The sequence below is a fragment of the Mesoplodon densirostris genome, chromosome 18 (genome assembly GCF_025265405.1).
Source record: "Mesoplodon densirostris isolate mMesDen1 chromosome 18, mMesDen1 primary haplotype, whole genome shotgun sequence".
In the NCBI taxonomy this organism is placed as follows: domain Eukaryota; kingdom Metazoa; phylum Chordata; class Mammalia; order Artiodactyla; family Ziphiidae; genus Mesoplodon; species Mesoplodon densirostris.
The window spans coordinates 21231930-21255350 of NC_082678.1; positions in this window are offsets into that span (position 1 = coordinate 21231930).

Sequence of the window (23421 nt, forward strand, 5' to 3'; positions counted from 1 at the left end):
CCGTCTGGCTCTGTTGATCCAGATAGTCATCCTCAACACCCTTCTCCCCGGGCATCCCTGATTCTGCTTCTCCCGGTTTTTCGTCTCCTTTGCACATGCCTCATGATCCTCTGTCTGTGTTCCCCCAGGGTCATCTGGTCTGCCCTCCCCCTGGGTGGTCTCGCGCACTCCCCCTTCAGCCAGGATTTTACTCAGGAGTCTGACAAATCTGCGTCTCCATCTCTGACCTCTTCTCAGCTCCAGATTCTCACTTCTGGCTGCTTGTTCTTCTTCTGGCCCATCCATGCAGCATCTTTATCTCAGATATCAGCCATCCCGTGTGCTCATCCCATATTTCTCATTCCTTCTCCCCTCTATCAATCCATAGATCTTATTGAAACTGCCTTCAAAGTGGGTCTTTGATCTGTTAGCTTCTTTCCATTCCCATGAGCTCTCTGCCTATGGACACTCGTTTCCTACTCAGATACTTGGAGTGGCGGCTTTTGAACTGGCCTGTCTGGGTCTAGCCTCTTTTTGTCCCAGTTTCTGTTTCCCATTGACAGCAAGGTGATCTAAACTTAGGGTGGCCATGTAATTTAGTGTCCAAACAGAAACACTTTGGGGAGTGAAGAGGAGTTGTATTAATAGTGACAGGACGGGACTGTCCTGGGCAGACAGAGGTACATATTCCACCTGTGAAAATGACATCCTCAAGATGTCATTTCCCAGTTTCAGAATGTCAGGGCAGCCATAACAACGTGTACTCTTCTCAGCGTAGAGTGGTTTGCGGCTCATCATGATCTGGCCTCATTATTTTAGTCTCACCTTCACTCCGGGCTCTTAGGCACCTGAGTGTTGAACCATCCTGAACGCTTCATCGTTTCCTGAAGTGTTTTATCCTTCCCCATCTGTAGCCTGTGCTCTGACATTCCGCTCCCAGAAGACGCTTCTGCACCATCACCCCTGTCCTTTAAGCCTCCGCTCAAATGCCACACCTTCCCTGAAGCCTTCGCTAATACCAGTAGTTAGAGTGAATTTCCCCCTCTTCTCTGTTCCAACAGCACGTTGCATGATCATTCACAGATGCCCACGGTTGGAGTCATCTGTATCCGCAACCTGAAGACTGGGCACCTGGCCAGGGGTAGGGCCAGACCACATTCTTCTCTGGATCTCCCAGAGCTGGTAGCACCATTTCTTGTTTAAGGAGTGAAGAGGGAATGAAACATTCTGAGCACCTACACTGTGCCAGGCATTCCCAGGTGGCCTCTTGTTCTGACTTGACAGCTCTACTTGACAGATACCATTATGCCTGCCACCTCCGCGCTTTCTTTTTTCTCTAAATAGAAAAAAGATAAGCCTGAGAGATTAAGTAATTCACAAAGGGGGCAAGTAACAGAACTGCATTTCAATCTGAGATCTGTCTTCTCTAGAGAACATGCCTTCAAAGCAGGCACGGAAGACTTCTAACCCTATGATCTTTCTGTACACTGGGCTATTTCTAATTTTTGTGTATTGAATAAGATTTAATAGAAGTAGCACGTGGTGTGCGATAGTGAAATTACAATGGGCCTTCAACACACCCCTCCTCCAACAAAACAATAACCAAACACTTCCATCCAGGGGAAATCAGAGTAAGATATGCATTAAGGTCAATCCTAAATAGGAAAACAAGTCAAAGACAAGCAGCCTACTGGAGAGTGTAAGTGGAGGTCAGGATTGCGTATAAATACTTTCTGTCTTGGTGATGGTGTGAGAGATTTTATAAGCAAAATAAGCCATTGAAGCTTTTAATTTTTCTAATGCAAAATCTCCTTCTTCTCCTCTCTTCCCTCGTCACTGTTGAACTACCAGGATGGTGGAGTGAATCTCTATGGAAAGTTGGCTTACCCCAGTGCCTGTCTCCTGGACTCAGAGTCAAGAGAAAATATGATAATAAGTCTGAACCATGTCAGGGGAATCAAAACCAAGAACTAAAAGAGGACTTTGGGAGAACCTTTGGATTACTGGCTTTTCTTTCCACTTAGGCTATTTTCACTTGGTAGTTCTCAACTCTTTCTTTGTCTTTTTTTAAAATTTATTTTTTTAATTGAAGTATAGTTAATTTACAATGTTGTATCAATTTCTGCTGTACAGTAAATGACTCAGTTATACACATATATACATTCTTTTTTAATATAAAATTTTATTTATTTATTTATTTATTTATTTATGGCTGTGTTGGGTCTTTGTTGCTATGCATGGGCTTTCTCTAGTTGCGGCGAGCAGGGGCTACTCTTTGTTGCAGTACGCGGGCTTCTCATTGCGGTGGCTTCTCGTTGAGGAGCCCAGGCTCTACGCGAGCAGGCTTCAGTAGTTGTGGCATGCGGGCTCAGTAGCTGTGGCGTACGAGCTTAGTTGCTCTGCGGCATGTGAGATCTTCCCGGACCAGGGCCTGAAGCCGTGTCCCCTGCATTGGCAGGCAGATTCTTAACCACTGCGCCACCAGGGAAGTCCTATACGTTCTTTTTTATATTCTTTTCCATTATGGTTTAGCCCAGGATATTGAATATAGTTCCCTGTGCTGTACAGTAAGACCTTGTTGTTTATCCATCCTATATGTAATAGTTTGCATCTACTAACCGCAAACTCCCAGTCCATCCCACTAGAATGTCACTTTCATCTTAGAACCTCCTAACGTGTCACTATGTCTGATATGCAGACAGCTCTGAGATGCCATTCCTACCTCCTGGACAAGAGCCCAATGTCTGAAATGGTTTAGACAAGACAAGGTGTCTCCTTTGGAAACATACAACCGGAGCTTGGACAGGGAAAGAGAGCTGGGAGTGAGGAGGAAGACTTCCTACACCTGGTGAGGACCTGTGTATATACAGGTGAGTGAATAAGGATTCCAATCACAAGAAGGGAATCTCCAAAGCTTCCTATCATACTTACACATTTACTTATGTGCATCATGTGCCCCGCTCAGGGTTGGATTTGTCTCTCTATAAAACTGAGCCCATTAAACAACACCTTTGTGCCACCCTTTGAACATTGCCTGGGAAACAGCAAACGCACAGTGAATCTTCTGTCTCTCTCCTTCCCTCCCTCTGGAACACAGTGGCTAGAAGGAAGAACAGCAGACCTAGGAATGTGGAAGCCTCTCCTGTCACATGGATGGTAGAGAGATGGAATCTCAAACTCTGCCAAGTCCCCAGCCCCTTTCCTGCCATCGTTACGATTTCTGGCTTTCTTTACGCAACTCTCCTCCATCCACCCCCCCATCTGCAGGAAGGGCTAAAGTGGACGGTGCAGAATGACCAGTGTGGGAGGGGACCAAATGATCTGAAAGAGGGGTCACCTCTCAGTGGTGAATAAACAAGGCCCATGAAGAACACCCCCCTAGCTGACTTCTGAATAAAAGTTTCAGGACCGATTGACTCACCAGGGGTATGGGGAAGAACTTTACCTTCTAGAAGTCTCCCTAACTATATTTGCTTGAAACTACAGATTTGGGTGGGGGGCTGCTGGGAGAGATTCAGATCATCTAGTCTAGCGGTCATCATAATAAGACCAAGGGCTCAAATGAACCCACTACCTAATTTATAAATATAAATGGACTGGAACACAGCCATGCCCACACATTGTCGTATTGTCTATAGTTGCTTTTGCTGTGCATTAGCAGAGGTGAGGCGCTGCACCAGAGACTGTGTGGCCCATAAAACCTAATATATTCAGTATATATTCACAAATATATTCACAAATATATTCACTGGCCCTTTTTAGAAAAACTCTGCAACCCTTGGTATTCCATTGTTTAGACTGTGGACAATATGCTGTGGCAGAATGGGACCACACTGAACTACTTAGGAAACATGTATAAGGCCATGAGAGCTCTCACACAAATTTTTTTTATTGTAAAATTTAAAGAAGAAAGTAAAATGCACCCAGGATTCTATCACCCTCTAATAAGAACTGTTAATATTTTGCTGTGTTTGCATCTGGTCTTTTTCTATTTACATATAAAAATGTAAGTATAGGGCTTCCCTGGTGGCGCGGTGGTTGAGAATCCGCCTGCCGATGCGGGGGATGCGGGTTCGTGCCCCGGTCCGGGAAGATCCCACATGCCGCGGAGCGGCTGGGCCCGTGAGCCATGGCCGGAGCCTGTGCGTCCGGAGCCTGTGCTCCGCAACAGGAGAGGCCACAACAGTGAGAGGCCCGCGTACCACAAAAAAAAAAAAAAAAAAAAAAAAAAAAAGTATATATAATTATGCCATTAAAATCCTACTGTGTTTAGTTTTGTACCCGGTTTGTGTGCCTGTGTTTCCCATTTTACAGTGACCACTTTGCACGTCCTGGAATAGTCCTTGTGAACATGACTTTGAATAACTTTTTAATAGGTGTCTCAACTTCTGGGTAGTTTTTAGTTATTCACAAATCAAAATATTGTGCCCTAGAGCAAATTCCGTTGAGCAGAAACCTTTGTCTGAGTCTCGATTATTTCCTTGAGATAGATTCCCAGAAATGGAATTACTGGGTTAAAGGGTAAAGACAATTTTCAGGGTCTTGATAACATATTGCCAAATTGCTTTCCAGAAAGACTGTACCAATTTATGCTCCCACCAGCAATGTACGAAATTGCCCCCTTACCCTCCTCTCACCAGCATTGAGTACTATCATTTAAAAAGTTACCAAATTGATAGGCAAAAATTGCATTTTGTTGTTTTGATTTGGATTTCTTTGATTACTGGTGAGGTTAAACATTTTTTTCATATGTTAAACACTTCTTCATATGTTTATGGCCAAAAGGAGTCTTAATAATGGTCTTCAAGTGTGCAAAGGGGTTATTTAGTAGATTGGGACCAGCTGTTCTTGAGAAGAAACGAGAAATGTTGAAACTTCAGCAAGAAAGCAACCGGTTGAAGGTCCTTTGATGGAGAATGATCCTAAGAATGGTCAAAGTCTACTCGGAGCCCCTTTCCTCAAGGTGCAAGGAGACCGAAGGAAAATAGCTATACATTGTTGGGTGCGTATAAGTGCTAAAAACACTGCTAATGTTGGCATATGTTTGCATTTAAATGCTCACAAAACCCCTATGAGGAACATGGGGCTTAGATGTGATTTAATATTAATTATCCCAAGTAGGATTGAAATCTTCACCCTAAAATCCTGGTTTCATCACCACTCTGTTCCACTGCCTCTCAGAGAACAGATTCAATGAACTTTTCTGGCTTAAAGGTTTTGCAAATTCTTCCTAAACAAAAAATGAAGGAAGCGTGGACCTCAGTTCCCATAAACCCTCAGCAAGACCTCTTCCCTCTAGCACAAATCAGGACATAGTTGTTTGCCACCAAGAACCCATTCTCTACTCTGATGTTTGTGCTTTTACATTTTTGCTGAATGCATGAACTTGCAGAGCTCGGCTTGTCTCCTTTTTTCCTCCTTTTGGTCTCATGTCTCCACCCTGCTCTGGAGGAACCGCAAATATCAACTGTGTGCTTCACTCCAAATTGTCATTCTCAGCAACACACTGGCCAGGTAAGGCTAGGCTTTCTTGCTCCGACGTCGTCCCCTGGCCATGGGGACGATGATCAGGGTAATGAAAACCCTCCACGGGCTCTCCCTCCTCTCGCCCAGGTCTCCACTCAATCAATGGGAGCTTTGTCTTTGCAGAGAACAAACCTGAAACCCATCCGGCCATGGCCATTGTTGTCTGCTGGCTCCTGCACTATTTGGATTCTGACTTTGTTAGAGATCTTATAATTTAAACTTCAACCTGCTTATTAGAAATTCAAGGAAATCATCGAATAATATTTAAAAGCAGACAAAGTCTTCTGTCCCCACCCTGTCTTCCTTTGCTAGTCTCACACCTCTTTCCTTTTTTGGATCCGGTTCCAAACACCTCGTTGGGAATTTATCTTAAATGAATAAGATCAATGGCTCAGGTGAGCAATCTCCAGGGTTATGAGGACAAGATGGCTGGAGTTTTTTATCTGTGGGGAGGAACTAAAGGCATCAACTCTGGCTCTCCTGCCCCCTCGGTTTTTCAGTCGAGAATTTCAGCGGTCTCACCTTCTAGGTGCTTGGCGTTCTTTATCCCGCATGGTCAAATGATGGCTCTGATGAGCGGTGCTGTAAAAACCATGATCTTTAATCCTCCCCACCTGTCCATTTCCCACCCTCTGTTTCTTTGGAGTGCTGGTGCTGTGAACCCCTGGGCGTGTGTGTGTCCAGTGGGTGTGGATGAGAGCAGCGATGCTTTGTTCATTTCAGTTTGAGATAACAATTCAAATACCATCACTCCCGTCATGGGCTTGATTCTGCCTTTGTCACCTCTGAGCGCAAAAGGCACCTGTGCTGCCTTGAATGAGGAAGAGTAGCTCTGCTATTGTGGAGGATACAGAAGATTTAGGTCACCATGGCTCTGCCCTGGTTGCCGTGTGAGATTGCTTCTACCCACTGGGTTCATTTCCTTCCCTTTTACAGTGAAGGGATTTTGGTCACTACAGTCCATTTCATCTCTAAAATCATGTACTTCCAGGATGGCAGGAGACAGGTATGCCCAGGGTCAACATGTTGAGACTCCTTGGCTCTCCTTCCCTAACCCTCAGCTGAACCTTCCCAAGCTCTTCCGTTCAGATTCGTCTCCCATCTGAGCAGTGAAGGCAAATCCTAGACATGGCGACAGGTTTGGATGCATGAAAGATAGTCCTCTAGGGAGTTGGTCCTCCAAGAGTGGTCCAGAACCAGCAGCATCCCATCACCAGGGAACTTGTCAGAGATGCAGATCCGTGGGTCCCACCCCAGACCTATGGAATAAGATGCTGTGGGGATGGGTCCTAGCAGTCTGAATTTTAACAAGCCCTCAAGGTAACTTGAATGGAGGCTCCAGTCCCAGACCCACTGCTCTGGGCTTAATCTGCAGAGGTTAGCGGGAGAATACAGACATACCCGAAGTCCTCTTTGGTTTCATCTCGTACTGGCAATGAAGGAAGATGTGCCGGGGACTTCCTTTCCTTCATCCACAATTAAAGTCTGACCCTTAATACACCAAAAATTATTAATCAAATATTTGCTTACAGACATCTTAGTAATGAGCATTGCTAAAAACACAAGGAAACAAAGAAACAAACAAAAAACGACAAACAGAGAAAGTCTTACAAAGCTAAACACAGTCTTACCCTACAATCCAACAATCATACGCCTGGATATTTACCTAACTGATTTGAAAACTTTTGCCCTGCACACGAATGTTTATGGCAACTTTATTCATGGTCCCCCAAACTGGGAGCTACAATGATGTCCTTCATTGGTGAATGGATCAAGAATATTTGATGCTATATACAATGGAATACTATTCAGTGACAAAAAAGGAATGAACTATCAAGACACACAAAGATGTGGATGAATCTTAAATGCAGTTTGCTGTGCAGAAAGAACTATTCTGGAAAACTAAAACTGTGTGTTTCCATTTTTATGATATTCTGGAAAAGGTAAAATTATAAATGGCGCAAAAATATCAGAGGTTCTTTTCAGAAGGGAAAGAGAGTTGAATAGGTGAAGCCCAGGGGATTTTTTAGGGCAATGAAACAATTGTGTTTGGTCCTGTAGTGGTATATACATTTGCCAAAACCATAGAACTTCACAGCACAAAGGCAAACCTTCATGTATGTGATTTTTAAAAAGTTATTTGAAGTTGGGAGATCCCAGGATAGAACTCAGGATGGGACCAAACAATCTAACTGTATTACAAATATATGAAACAACCTCCTTGAAGGGATTGGGAGGAAAAGGTACGGCCCGAAGTAACTTTGGGAACTACTCTCTGAGACTGAAGGCAGGAGGAAGTGTACATAACAGTGCTCTAGTTCCCATGGGGCTATGGCTTAACAGCCCTGATGCTGAGATATCAGTACATTGGAATCGAACAGTTAAGTAAATGGGGGGGGATGGGGGGAGCCTGGGTTCTCACTGTTGGGATGAAATTTACAGATAAGCAAGGGGAGGAAGCTAGACTCATCCACGGCATAGTGGATTTGAGTTGGAAATAGCATGAACTCATGTTTAGCTTAATATGGACACAGATGTTTATATATAGAAACATTTATAAATATGTACATGTGTACGTGAACATGGGCTAGTACACACATATAGATTTCCTCGCCCTGTCATTTGAGATGGCTTAGAATGAACAACACCCCAGCAGCAACGAGCACACCTAATACTCAGCTCTCTGTTTCTCGTACTGTCCTCCAGTAAAAAAGAACCAGAGCTCCTTAGAGAAATGGCTGATGTTAGGACTGAGGCAGGAAATATCACGGATGATCCTGGAGCATCCGTAGTGCCAGAAAGTAAGGAAATAATGCAAACTAATAAAAACAAAACCCAAATAAAAACACACATACACGGGGCTTCCCTGGTGGCGCAGTGGTTGAGAGTCCGCCTGCCGATGCAGGGGATGTGGGTTCGTGCCCCGGTCTGGGAGGATCCCACATGCCGCGGAGCAGCTGGGCCCGTGAGCCATGGCCGCTGAGCCTGCGCGTCCGGAGCCTGTGCTCCGCAACGGGAGAGGCCACAACAGTGAGAGGCCCCGCGTACCGCAAAGAACAAACAAACAAACAAACAAAAACACACATACACAACCATGGGGGTAGGAGAAAGGAACACCAGAACCCAGTGAAAGAGCTCTCCAAGGCCAAAGCTGAAACAATTTGAGCAAAATGTAATAACGTGGAAATGGATTATAAATGTAAAACAAATATTCATGAGTCCATACTGATGTAAATAAATGAGAGTATAAATAATGAAATAGGGAGAATAGACAATTTTCTGTGCAGAAGAATTCCAAATAATTTATGTAGGTATTCTGCCCTCAAGGAGCTGGGACTTAGTGACTTCCTTCCAAAGAGCCCAGTAAGGAAAGGAGGGAAAAGAAGGAAAAACAGTGGAGACACCTGGTGACACGACCTCAGCCAGGTGGTCAAGGTCAGCATCAACCATGATGAGGCATAGGGAGAGCGTGGACCCCTGGTATGACATGATGGAGTGACACTTTATGCCTCTGTGGTTTTCTTTCTCCAAAATCATAACCCCAGTGCATTCATGAGAAAAACATCAGGCAAGTCAAAATGGAGGGACATTCTCTGACATACCTGACTGGCACTCTTCAAAACTATCAAAGTCATGAAAAACAGGGAAAGTCTGAAAACCATCACAGCTAAAAAGTGGGTAAGGAGACTTGAGGACCAAATGTAATGTGGTGTCCTGACTGGGATCCTGGAACAGAAAAGGAACATTAGGAAGAACTAAGGAAATCTGAGAAACTTGGGGATTTTATTTAATAACAATGTCTCAACGCTGGTTCATAAATTGTGACAAATGTACCACAGGGATGTATGAAAGGTCACCAGTAGGGGAAACTGGTGTGGGGCATATAGGAAGTTGTGGCACTAACCACCAACACCACAACTTTTCTGTAAATGGAAAACTCTTTTAAAATGAAAAGTCATTAAAAAGACCCAGGAAGATTCTTGCCCTTGAGATTAAAGTCAAGATCAAGGACGCTGATATGAAGTCATAATCAAATACCGAGAACAGATGTGATATTGAACTGTCTGTGAATGAAATAAGTAATGAAATGAATAGCATATATTTTATGTCCAAGTAAATATGTCAGCTTGTGCAAACGCCACGAAACCAACACCTCCTCGGTCTGTTTAGCTGCGGTGTTCCCAGCAGGTGAGGAAGATGGGGGTCCTGGGGGTGGTGGAGGGGTTGCCATTTTAAATATAATTCCATATGTTACTCAGCCATAAAAAAAGCATGAAATATTGCCATTTGCAGCAACATGGATGGACCTAGAGATGATCATACTAAGTGAAGTAACCAGAGAGAGAAAGACAAATATCATATGATACCACTTATATGTGGAATCTAAAAAAAAGATGCAAATGAACTTATTTACAAAAGAGAAATAGACTCACAGACATAGAAAACAAACTTATGGTCCCCAAAGGGGAAAGGTGTGTGGGGGGGGATAAATTAGGAGTTTGGGATTAGCAGATACACACTACTATATATAAAATACGTAAACAACAAGGACCTACTGTATAGCCCAGGGAACTCTACTTAATATCTTGTAATAACCTATAATGGAAAAGAATCTGAAAAAGAATAGATACATATATGTGTGTAAGTGAATCACTTTGCTGTACACCTGAAACTAACACAACATTTTAAATCAACTATACTTCAATAAAAAGTAATATATATATATATATATATATATATATATATATATATATATATATATATAATTCCACGAAGGGATTATAACTATTATTATGAGTATACCCAGCTTTCTTCTTCTTCTACTCAGTAACAGCAACCAATCCAGTTCAGTCGGACAAATGAGAACGAACTCATAATAATAGTAATAATTCCTTCAGTCCCTGCTATAAACCTCATAGTATTTAGAGGTTCTACATCAGTGCTTCTCAGCGGGGGCTAGTTTTGCCCCCCAGGGGACACCTGGCAATGTCTGGAGACATGGTTGGTTGCCACAACTTGGGAGAGGGCTGTTCCTGGCATCTAGTGGGTCAAGACCAGCGATACTGTACAGGACAGACCCCCCCATGGCAAAGAATCTTCTTACCCCAAATGCCAGTGATGCTGCAGTTGGGAAAAATTTGCTCTCTGTGTACCTCAAGTCTCTCCTCCCTCACGACCTGGGAAAGAAGGACAATCTCTCATTCTAGAGATGAAGCTAATGAGACGCAGCGTGATTCAGTGGTTCTCAACTGGATAAAGCACTGGCCCCTGAGGGGTATTTGGAATGTGTGTGGCGGGTGATTTTGGAAGTTCCAGTGCCTGGGGAGCAGTGGGGTGGGGACACTGCTTGCAGTGACTGGGTGGGTTCTAGGGATGCTGAGTGTCCTATGCATGAGCATTCCTGACAACACCCCTCTCAGGGAGAAAGCCCTGGAATCCATGTGCCCAAGGCCGGGTGCCTCTTTTTCTCTGGGACATGTCTCCTTGGATCAGGGGAACTCACAACTCCATGGCCGTCCCCTACCTACAAGCAGAGCCCTTCTTAAGAGGATTCTTCTGGGGCCCAGATTCCTCAGTCTATCATGAATATCATATAGGAACAGATGCCCTTGCTTCCTCACCTATAAAACAGAGGGAACAAGAGCACCCGTCATCATGAGGAGGAAATGAGATAGTACATGTAGAGTTTCTGTATGTTGCCTAAGACCACGTGAGCAGGGAAAATCTGCAGGGGGAGGGAGAGGGCGTGCTCACAACCCTTAATGCAGAATGTCAGCTGAACCCAGCGTCCTTCAAAACCTTATGACGGTTGTCCCATGAACACCCTCCACAGGGCATCAGGGAGGGCCCAAGGAGACTTAACAATTGCCAGAGACCTGCGGTGGAGTGGAAGCTATTATTGATGATGGTATTAAGGACTGCCATTACAAACCGAGAACTGGGTGGCTTAAACAACAGAAGTGTACTGTCTTACAGCTCTGGAGGCTGGAAACCCGAAATCGAGGTGTCCGCAGGGTCCGCTCCTCTGAGGGTGAATGGCAGCCTTCTATCAGAAATCACTGCCCTCCTCAGCCAACCCAATGCCTCTGGCTGAGACACACTTCGAAGGTCCAGGGGTAAGGCCGGCACTTCCCAGCCTCAAATCTGGCCCCTCCATGGCCAAGCGCAATGCCCCAAACAAAAAACCAGTGCTGGCTGTCATTGTGGAAAGGGGACCCTTCCAGTAGAGAAACCTCGAGCACAGAAACCAGAACCCTGTGGACTGACTCGCTGCCACCTTTGAACCTCACACAGGGAGCTCTTGCTTGTGGTCAGAGGCTGATCCCACAAATAGTTTTGCCTTTGAATTCTGCACCCTTGCAGCGTTAGCAGAAGCCTCATGCAGCAGGAGCATATATATGCAAATGGTTTTGCATTTGGTGCTCATCTGCAGGAACGTGGAAAATCACATTTGGTTAAGTGTCATCTGCGCCCTGATTAGTCCCTGTTTGCTTTCCTGCCTTACCTCTAACCCTTATCACTTCCTGCTTCGGGACCCCCTGGCTATGGTAGCTCCTGGCTTCTGTTGTCCTGTTATCTCATGCAAATAAGCAGGGGAGGGGTGGGAGGATAACCTGGTGGCAGGTGGTGGCATCTCAATAAATGTCCCCCTCCTCTGGTATCTGGGCTCAGCAGTTAATATGCAGATTAAGCATAAATAAATAAACACTGGTAGATGAAGCTCTGGTTCCTGCTCCGACATCCACCACACCACCTAGACTTTGTTTTGCCTTATTGCCAGGGCATTCACATATGCGTTTTATGAAACTCTGCAGCCAGTATTTTAGAAAATCTCCATATTATATTTTTACATGATCTGGAACAGTTGTCTGAGATTTCATTGTACGTTGGTGTAAACTTCTTTTTCCAGAGAAATGCTTCTCCAATTCTTATAATAAATGTCATCAGGGAAATAAGAGTCGATCTTTGAAACTGCTTAGAGGAAACTTTCCAGGAAAGGGAGCTGCTTCAAGTGGAATATCCCCATACTAGCCTGGGAGTGGTTTGGATAGACGATGCTACTCTCTGATTTTATTATAGCATTTATTTATTCACTTATTCAATAAATATCTATTGTGTGTTTATTATATGCTAGGCATTGAGCACTTAGCAAGGAACCAAAGAAACTTGAGGTCTACTTCTAGTGAGGGAGATGGATGGATACTAAATAGATTTGTACCATTCATGTCAGACATGATATGTGCCACGGAGGAAAAGTAAAGCAGGGCAAGAGGGTAGGTAGAGAAACCACAGGGCTGTTTCAGGTAGAGCGGCCAGGGGAACCTCCCTGGAGGGGCACAGGAGAGCAGACCAAAAGAAGCCTGGGAGCAAGCCTTTGACATGTCGGCAGGAAGAACCTTCCAGACAGAGGGAATGGAAAATGCTGAGCCCTTGAAGCAGGAGCATTCTTAGTATGTTCAAAAAACATCAAGAAGGCCAGTGTAGCTGGAGTACAGTAAATGAAGCAAAAGCAGTATGACCTGTGTTCAGAAAAATCGGTGGAGGTCAGATCACAGAAGGCCTTAACGGTCCACAAAAGGAGGTTGGATGCTATCGTCATTTAAAAATGCATCTGTTGATCTGTTATCCTTATGGACTCTGCATTCCTAGAAGGAAGAGAGCATGGCTTCTTTATGTTTGCATTTTGGGTATCTAGTATCATCTGAGGACAGAGCGGGTACTGGGAAATACATATTGGGTGACCTCTTCTGCTTCATTGCTAAGATCCAAGTGGGAATAACTTCTCTCCCTGGTCTGTCTCCTCTTGGCCCATGAGCTCTGAGGAAGGGTGTGGTGGCCATCAACAGAAACATCCAGAATGTCTTTAAGGGTACAGTTTGTATGGCAGAATCCCATGTCACTGCTGCCTGTTTTTCACTGTCCTTCCCTCACAACTCCGGCAATAAATGCAAACAGCCCCTGAATACTGTCAACATGCTCGGTTGCTTTGGGGTGTGTATCCGTGGGGCCTCGGGGGAGAGAGTACGGCTAATTTGAAGGGGAATCTTAATAGTCCCAGTTTGCATGGGCGCATAGGTTTTAAAGGACCCTTACCAACCTGGAACCAACGCTTTCCAGGATCCTGACTGCTAGTGTATGTGTGTGAGTGTGTGTGTGTGTGTGAAGGGGATGAGAGGAACTGAAATACAGGAACAAAACTTGCATGATGGGCTTCCCAGGTGGCGCAGTGGTTAAGAATCCACCTGCCAATGCAGGGGACATGGGTTCTAGCCCTGGTCTGGGAAGATCCCACATGTCGCAGAGCAACTAAGCCCGTGCACCACAACTACTGAGTCTGCGCTCTAGAGCCTGCGAGCCATAACTACTGAGCCTGCGAGCCACAACTCCTGAAGCCCACGCTCCTAGAGCCCGTACTCTGCAACAAGAGAAGCCACCGCAATGAGAAACCCACGCACCACAACGGAGAGTGGCCCCTGCTCGCTGCAACTCGAGAAAGCCCGCGCGCAGCAACGAAGATCCAACACAGCCAAAAACAAACAAATAAATTTATAAAAAAAAAAAAGCTTGCATGAGGTCTCTAGTTTATATGAACTGCCCCCTGCCCCCCGGTGATGGCTGAGAAACCACAGTCGGCATAGAGCATTTCGCCTCTTGACTCCCCGAAGGCCCTTCGAACGCCAGGCGGACCCAGTGTGGAGGTGGTCGCCCCTGGTGGCACAGCGCAGAGGGGGGACGTGCAGCAGAGAGGTGCTGGGTGTCCCTCCTGAATGACTCCAAGGACCGGTCAGTCTCAGCCTCTGACCAGAAATTGAGATTTATTTCCCACTGGCTAGAAGAGAGAGTTATTTCAAAATCTTCTTCCTCTGTTACAAAACTCCCCTGGGAGCATGGTTGGCTCTAGCTGCCACAATCTTGGTTTCTCTGTCTTTCATGCATCTATAGAGTTACATACAAAAAATGAGGGTGTGGGTTCTGCAGGGGCAGCCTCGGGGTCCCAGCCGTCCCTGTAGCTGACGGCTGGCTGCCTCTGGAAACCGGGCCCTGCTTCTGCTGGGTTCTGGAAGTCCCACCTTCTTGTGGAGCGTGTGGATAAATATTCACTTTTAGCAGAGAAGCCAGCAAAAACAGACCTCTGGCAAGATTGCGGGGCTTTGTTTGTTTGTTTTCATGTTTTTATTTTTGTTTTGTGTTACATAACTTCCTTGATAGAATGCTTAATTTTTAACCACAGATAACTATATTTGAGTCCCAGGAAGTTAGAGAATGTTGGAATGAAGGAGCCAAACCATTCCCATGGGGAGGCATTGCCATCGACTGTATCCTTTGTTAGGTTATACCCAAACACCGTGTCCCCGTATTAGGGTGATGTCTGGCCCTGCTTACTGTTCTTTTATTGTCATCTGAAACTATTACATGTTTACTTAGTTGTTTTTTTGGTGGGGTTCCCCTCCGCATGCCTGTTAGAGCATAAATTCCGTGAAGATAGGGATTACGAATTTTTTTTCAATGCTTTATTTCCAGTACCTACAACAGAACCTGTCCAGAGCAAGTTCTTACTATGTATTTCATGAAAGGATGAACAAATGAGCAATTGCTAATATCTAGGCACTGCACTGGGCACTTAAAGGCATAGCTCACTTTTCCTTTTTTGTTTCCTCTTCAAAGTCTACCATGTAGGCATGGCTATGATCCCACATTTTTGGGTGTGGAAACTGATGTTTAAAAAAAGCTACAGCAGCTGCCTAAGCTCACAGAGCAGGTAAAAAGCAGAGGGATTTGAATGCTGGCAGCAGGACCAGTACTCGGGTGAGGCACGTGACCCTGAGGCTGAGCATCTTTGGTACCTCGCTGGCCTCCCCTGGCCCTGCCCTGCCTGGGTCCTGTCTGTCTCCCGTAGACCCTGAGATCTTCATCACCGGCCAGAACCATCCTTGTGTAGCGATGACTCACACGCACGCTCACACCATGTACCCACATACCCACCCACACTATGTTCACACCCACACATGCACACACACTCACACACATACACACTCACACACATTACATGCACTCACACTCACATATATGCACACACCCCACACTAACTTGTTCACTCACACGTGTTATACCACATGTACATACACCCACACTCATCCACAAACATGCTCTCACACTCATTCACACACATGTACACACACACACACACTGACTTTAAGAGTGATCATGGCATTCTGGTCTGATTTCTCCTTATTGGGAGCCAAGAAACGGAACAGGATCAGCTCTCTTCCAAATCTACATTATCGGTAGGAAAAAGGACTCCTTTGAGCCTATTTGGCTTTAGGGGAAAATCTTCCATCTGATTGAAACAAATTTTCTCCAGCTGAGCCTCAAAGAGATCTCTACCAGTGGTCCCTAAGTCTGGATGCCCTAAGGACCACCTGACAGCTCGTAAAAAAAAAAAAACTGATTCCCAGGCCCCAGCCTGGGAGAGTTGGCTTCAGAGTTCTGGGATGGGATCCGGAGTCTGGGTTTCTACTGGGCCTTCCCCCCAAGTGATTCTGATGCAACCAGCGCTTGGGCCGGCCAGAGCTGGGAAGCCACCGCAGCAGGCTGAAGGAAGTCCCCCTAAGGACAGAGCAGGACTTCGGCATCCAAGGGGGAAAATTCTCTGAGTTTCACTTGTTGCAAAATCAGTGCTCCCCTAGCAGGAAGGTATGGCTGAATCACCTTTTAGCATTAGTGTCTTCTTCATACTAGAAGGTGCCCCACAGATATTTGTTGAACTTGGTGACTGGCAAAGGAGGGGGCAGCAGAAACTTCTGAATCGTTGCCAGCTCTATACTTGCCCAGGACTTCCCCAAACTTTGTCTAGACCTTAGGAGTGTAAGAATCTATCCATGCCTGAGGCTCTCCCTACCCCCATTCTGACTTAACTGATTTGGGGTGGGTCCACATCAGTAATTTAAAAAACTCCCTAGGTCATTCTAACATACTGCTAAGGTTGAGTGGCACTGTCTTTGACCAGGGGGTGGCAAACATTTTCTGCAAAGGACCACATTTTGAGGGTCACAGCACCCTCAGCTCCGCCACTGTACTGCAAAACAGCCATAGACAATATATAAACCAGTGTGTGTGGCTGTGTTCCAATAAAACTTTACTTATAAAAACGGGCCACGGGCCAAATGGGACCCCTGGGCTGTAGTTTACCAATCCCTGTCCTAGATTACCCTAGCTTTCTAAAATGTAGGCTCAAAATTACCTGTAGGATGTTTTAAATTACTAATTTCCTGGCCCCCTTAGGTGGCCTTTTCCTGGGTGAAGGCCCAGGAATCTGTATTGATCCAAAGCATCCCAGAATTGGGGGCTATTCTGACGTTGGGAACCAGTGAACCACACTTTTAGAAATGCCCAACAATCATCTGGCTCGTCCACCAAGACCGTAAGCCTTCTCCATGCTTCTACCCTCCCAGGGGCTCCAACTCCAGACTTCTGTCAGACCATCTGGTCCCTTTCACCATCCTTCTCTCTTCCCTTTCTATTCTCTTGCATCTTGAAAATCTTCTCAGACATTGGTTATTAACTCACACCAGTTGGAGGGGGGAGTTGCTGCCAGGCCTTTTGGCCAGGGAGGCTGGCAGGGAGCTGGAAAGGCAGGCGGGGCCCTTCTGCTGCCTCTGGGGATGGTGGGAGCATGGCTCTCTGGAGACTACTTTAGAGAGTGCTTTGCATAGCTTCCCCTGCCTCACCATCCATAGGCGCAGCTCTGGCTCCCGAGAAGCCCAAACTCTTTGTGCCTCTGCGCCCTGGTGGGTATTGCTGGCTTGTTTTTGCAGGTGACGGTGATGGGAGCCTCTTCCAACTTTCTGTCTCATGATGAGATGCTTATCTCCTTGGTCCTCTCCAAGCTCCGGGGTGATGGCCCCGCAGAGGCCTCAGCTTCTGCTTGGTTGTTCTTAATTAAATTTGAAATCGACTTGAACGAGAGGGCTCTGGGAACTTGGTGGGCTGTGGGCCAGCCGTCTGAGCAGCACCTCGCACAGTCCTGACCCCTGGGACATGTGTACAGATTACGGAGAAATCTCTCTGCAATGAGGTTATGTTAACTCTTTAGCCTGGGTGCTGGGTTTCCAAAGTAACCACGGATCAGGGGCAGAGGACCTGGCTTTGCTTTGCTGAATATATGGATCTAGGGATTCTCTGGGGCCCTGGGAATCAGCATCCCCTGGAAATCGGGCTGTAATGACCTGGGGGCCTCAAGTTTGAGGCGTGATCCCCCTCCTACCGCCCCAATTGACTGTGTCCTCCCCAACTTTACTAGAGGATTTTTCCGTAAAGTGACCCACGGAACTGGTATATCCAGGTTAAGATGTTTGGGGCTTGAAGGGAGAGTACGGGGTGCAGAGGCTGGGACGGTACCTGGCTTCTACAAAGAGCAGCACAAAGAATGAGGTTGGGCTTCCCTGGTGGCGCAGTGGTTGAGAGTCCGCCTGCCGATGCAGGGGACACGGGTTCGTGCCCCGGTCTGGGAAGATCCCACATGCCACGGAGCGGCTGGGCCCGTGAGCCATGGCCACTGAGCCTGCGCGTCCAGAGCCTGTGCTCCGCAACGGGAGAGACCACAGCAGTGAGAGGCCCGCGTACCACAAAAAAAAAAAAAAAGACTGAGGTTGACTCAGATCATGACCATTAACACGCAGCTCATTTGGGGCACATTTTTTAGTATCTCCACGTACACAGCACAACGGTAGGTGCCAGGGAGCATTTGTTAGCTGTTGCACAGGTAGAACACAGTAGGAGGCATGCATATGCACAGAGGTGGGCAGTGCCCAGCATTTATTACACATGCACATGTTTTACATATGCTGCCTTGTCTAATCATTACAGTAACACGGAGATAGTTACCACTATCTCCACCGAAGAAGAGGAAACTGAGGCACAGAGAGGTTAAGCAATCTGCTCAAGGCCATGTAGGCGGTGACGCAACAGTATTAGATCCCAGGTTGGCCTGATGCCCAGAGAACTTAAAATGTATTAAAAGTGACAGAATACATCCCCTCGTCACCAATGGGAAATATTTTCAAGGCAACCCAAGAGCAAAGGCAGCATTGCGTGGTAGGCTTGGAGGGAGTTCAGTCTGGCAGCAAGTTACTGGGGCGACTGAGGGCTTTAAGAGATGGAGCTAGTGAACCGACCTCCAAATTCTGCACAGTCCCTTTCTGCAGGGGCAGGGCGCCAGGTTGCCCATTTCCCCCGAGGGTTACATGCAGCGGGGAAAAAGTGGCATCTCCAAATGCCCTGGCAAAATGACGACGGTTAAAGGACCCTCAGGGACTGAGGCCAATGCTGGGCAGAATTGTGAGTGTGTTTCCCTCCCCCAGGGCTGCTGACTTTTGTTCACTGCCTCTTCCAACCTTCAGGATCCCTTTCTCCTCAAGCTTCTTTCTGTCCTGTTTCTGTCCCAGAGGAAGGAGATTGGTGGATAGGGCTTGAATGGTGTTCCCTCAAATTCATATGGGGGAGTCCTGCCTAATCCCCAGAACCTCAGAATGTGAGCTGGTTTGGACCTGGGGTCTTTACTGAGGTCATGAGGGTGGGTACGAATCCAAGGTGACCGGTGTCCTAATAAAAAGAGGAAATTTGGACCCAGAGACCCACACAGAGGAAGATGGTATGGAGAGACACAGGGAGAAGACGGCCGTCTGCGTGCCAAGGACAGAGGTCTGGAACAGACCCTTCCCTCGCAGCCTCAGAAGGAACCCACCCTGCCGACACCTTGGTTTTGGACTTCCAGCCTCCGGAACTATGAGATAATACATTTCTGTTGTTGCAGCCACTGAGTTTGTGGTACTTTGTTACAATAGCCCTAACAAACTAAAGCCGTAAGTAACATACCTCTTAGCATGAATCGGTTTACAACAATTCCAGGAGCATTTTCGATTTCGAAGAGTAGGAAAAAAGTCAAAGAAATGTATCTTAGAGGGTGGCATCCGGGCACTCTGCAGTTTGGGGGGTGGGGTGCAGGCAGATGCTGGGGGAGCAGCCAATCTCTAAGTCCCAGGCATCGCTTTACTTCTGCCACCCATGGTGGGGAGTGGGGGTGAGGGGAGGAGGCCAGCCTCGCAGCCTCGCTGGGCTCAGCCCCTACCAGACACATTTCCTCCACACTCCTCCCCTCTGAGACCTTGGTGTGTGTTTAGCTGCTTCGTTTTGGTATCCTGGAAACTGAGCAATGCTCCCACCACCACCTCAAGCAAGCAGGGCTCCCTAGAGCTGTGACTTCTGGATACAGAATGTTCCTGGTTTCCAGAAGACAAAAAAAAGTTCCCCTGGGGTCACATTCTCCTTAGCAGCTAATGCGTTGTGTCCAAGCTTCACTTTCCCCTGCAGTATGACCTCCGGGGAAAGCAGCACATTTAAATGGGGGTGGGAGGGTGATCGAATCATTTGGGGAAATCTTTGCTTGCATCTTTACTTGTGCCTTCTCCCAGACGAGCCTACTTCTTCTGTTTGGCACTTATTTATTGAGCATCTACCCTGAGCCAGGGGCTGGGGAGCAGTCACGGATAAGCCTGACGCTGGAGTTCACGGTCTAGGAGGGGAAAGTCCCAGCGGACCCGTATCGTCGGGTCTGACGATTGTTGTAAAAGAAGTGTCAGCTCCATGTCTCCTGCTCTTAACCTGTTACCCATGGTCCTTTATGTGTGTTTTCCCATCGATCTTAGATTTTAAACTGAGGCCACAGCGGTCCGGCACACTTCTTCCCAGAGGCTTTTTCTGCTCCAGGTACCAAGGAGGCACTTTTGATCAAAAGTTAGCACCCAAGGCTTCCCTGGTGGCGCAGTGGTTGAGAGTCCACCTGCCGATGCAGGGGACGTGGGTTCGTGCCCCGGTCTGGGAAGATCTCACATGCCGCGGAGCGGCTGGGCCCGTGAGCCATGGCCGCTGAGCCTGCGCGTCCGGAGCCTGTGCTCCGCAACGGGAGAGGCCACAATAGTGAGAGGCCCGCGTACCGTAAAAAAAAAAAAAAAAGTTAGCACCCACAATAATCACGTGGGGAAGTTGTGAAAATGCAGATTACCTGGTCCAGCCCTCAGAGATTCTGAATTAAAGGGCCAGGGGTAGGGTTCAAGAATCTGCGTTTTGAACGAGAATACCTGGTGAGCATGGAAATGTGGGCACTGCAACTTGAGAATACCTCCTAGGACCAGAGGCCTCTTTATTTTCATCAGTATTTCCACAAAATAAAACAGGACGCAGAAAATCGTGAAAACGGAAAATGGCAAATGGTGGGGAGAAAAACATTCTTCTGGTGAAATTAGCAGCTCAGTTAAATGTTGGTTGAATTGAATTGGAGTCCTGCTACCACAGGTGTTTGGGTTTTTTTTACTTTATTTTTTAGAGAGTAATTTGAGGTTCACAGCAAATCTGCGAGGAAGGTCCAGAGATTTCTCATTGACACCCCTGCCCGTACACAGGCACGGTCTCTCCCACCATCAACATCTCCCACCAGAGTGGGACATTTGTTTAAACTGATGAACCTACACTGACACATCATAATCACCTAAAGTCATAGTTTACAACAGGGTTCACTCTTGGTAGTGTATGTCCTAAGTGTTTGGACAAATATATGATGACATGTGTCTACCATTATAGTCTCATACAGAGTAGTTTCACTGCCCTAAAAATCTTCTGTGCTCAGTCTATTCACCCCTCCCTTCACCTTAAATCCAGGCAACCACTGATCCTTTTACTGTCTCTATAGTGATGCCTTTTCCAGAACGTCATATAGTTGGAATCCTACAATATGTAGCCTTTTTAGATTGGCTTCTTTCACTTAGTAATATTTATTTAAGATTCCTTCCTGTCTTTTCATGGCTTGATAGCTCACTTCTTTTTAGCGCTGGATAATATTACACTGTCTACACGGATCACAGATTGTTTATCCTATTGTTTGTTTTTGAAAGGCCCTGAGGTAGGTGGTACAGCGTCTACATCAGCGGTGGGTCCCTTTCCCTTTCACTAAAAAGTAGCAAAAGATTCACACGCCTCCTTGTATTTGATTGAAAAACTTTCCACCACACCTGGATTTCTCTGACATTCTTAGGATTGGGGGTGCTTGTTAATCACAGGTACTGGATCTAACCTGGAACAAGACCACAAGGAAGGTGGATGAGCTGGTCATGGCGGTCACCTGTGTGTCCATCGTATGACCTACAGGTGACAAAGTGGTGGAGACCTGCTCTGAGGGGAGTGTCCCCACTCTGGAGTTGGTCTCTGTAGGATTCATGCACCAGCTCTTCTCTGCAGTTCTCATACATCGTCCTGGGGGCCAAACAAGGTCTAGCCAGCCAACGAGGGAGCTCTGTGTCTTAGACAAACCCCTTGCCCTCTCCGAGCCTTGTTTTGCTTATGTGCAAATCAGTGGTTTCTCAGATCTCCTCTAACTCTGACATTACATGGTGCGGCCACGTTAAAGCCAGGTTATCACCCTTGTCTCCTTATCGGAATCCCACTGCCCCAGCCGTCTGTCAGCCCAGCATGGAGAACAGCGCGAGATAGAGTCAGCACTCAATACATATCGGCAGATGGCTCCTTGGTTCTCAGGCTTGACCACTCTGTATCTGGCATATTTCTGAACTGAGTGGGTTAGAAAGAAGGCAGCTGGAGATGGGTTTTTTTTCCCCTTAGGGATCCCCCTTCTTTTGCTTCAGCTCCATCCAGCTGCCGGTGCGCTGGGCCCCTGACCCTGCAGCCAATTTCCCTCCTACTTCTTGTGACTCATACTTTTCATCACGTCTCGGGAGAGAGGCGTCTGTCCCTTCCTTCTCCTGGAAAACGGGAGGGTTTGGGCAGAATCTGAGCTGTAACTCAGCACAGCCAGGACCGGGCATAATCCTTGAGCAATTAGCAAAGCTGGGAGTTCTGCTTCCAGCGCGGGTCCTGTGCACATTTGGGTGAAGGAAGTTTCCTGCTTTCTTAGCTGCATTCCTCCCTTCCTGCTTGAAGCATTCAAAAGAGGAAAGAAAGTGTTCTTGTTCCTTTTCCTCTATCCTCTTTGAGTCGTGATTCTGAAGGACACTGAGGATTATTTGCTTTGGAGGGAAGAAATGTGCATTTTTCACGGGCAGCGTGCAGCAGCGACGGGCTGGCTCAGAGCCAGCGTTGAAGATACGACCACCAGGGTCTCGCCTCCCTCCACAGCTCTGACCCTTTTCCCATGAGACTTCCGGAAAGGGTCTTTGCTGAAAACCCAGCCAGGATCCTTGCCAGTGTGTTTGGGAGAGGAAAGCTTACTTGACATCAGCTTTCCAGTGCATTCCTATAATTATCGCTTGATTCTAAAGCACTAAATGGTTATTATTATGAAGCCAATGTGTTTGTTGCCAAGGTGATAGGAAAGACACTACATAAGCCACACCAGCCTGAGGTTTAGGGAAATCAGGGTTTTTACTGGATTTGAGAGGAAGGCGGGGTGGTAAGAACAAAAGGTAGAGATCTTTAGCCATGAATGCAAAGTCACAGATTCTTAGGACCTGAAATGGAGGAGAGAGAAAAACCTCAGGACTGGTGGCAAAGAGAGCAGAGACTTAGAATGCACAGGTACGGGGTCAAGTACCCATTTTCAAGGATTCTCGAATATATAGACTATTGCGATGTTGAAATGTATATTTCCCCAAACTCTGACTCATTTTCAAGTGTTTATACAGCTCACCGTGTGCCGGTCATTGTCTCAAGCATGCTACATGTATTAGCTCATTTAATTAAATTTCCGTTGAGTTTTGTTGTTTCTAGATTTACAGAATTTTCGCCCAAAGACTTCTAGTGAAATCTGGGATCACTCCTCTCTCCTCTGTCCCCACCTCTTGGAATGGGGACAGATCATTCTAGATTCCAGCCCACACTTTCCCTGTTAGCACCTGCATCTCTGCCTGG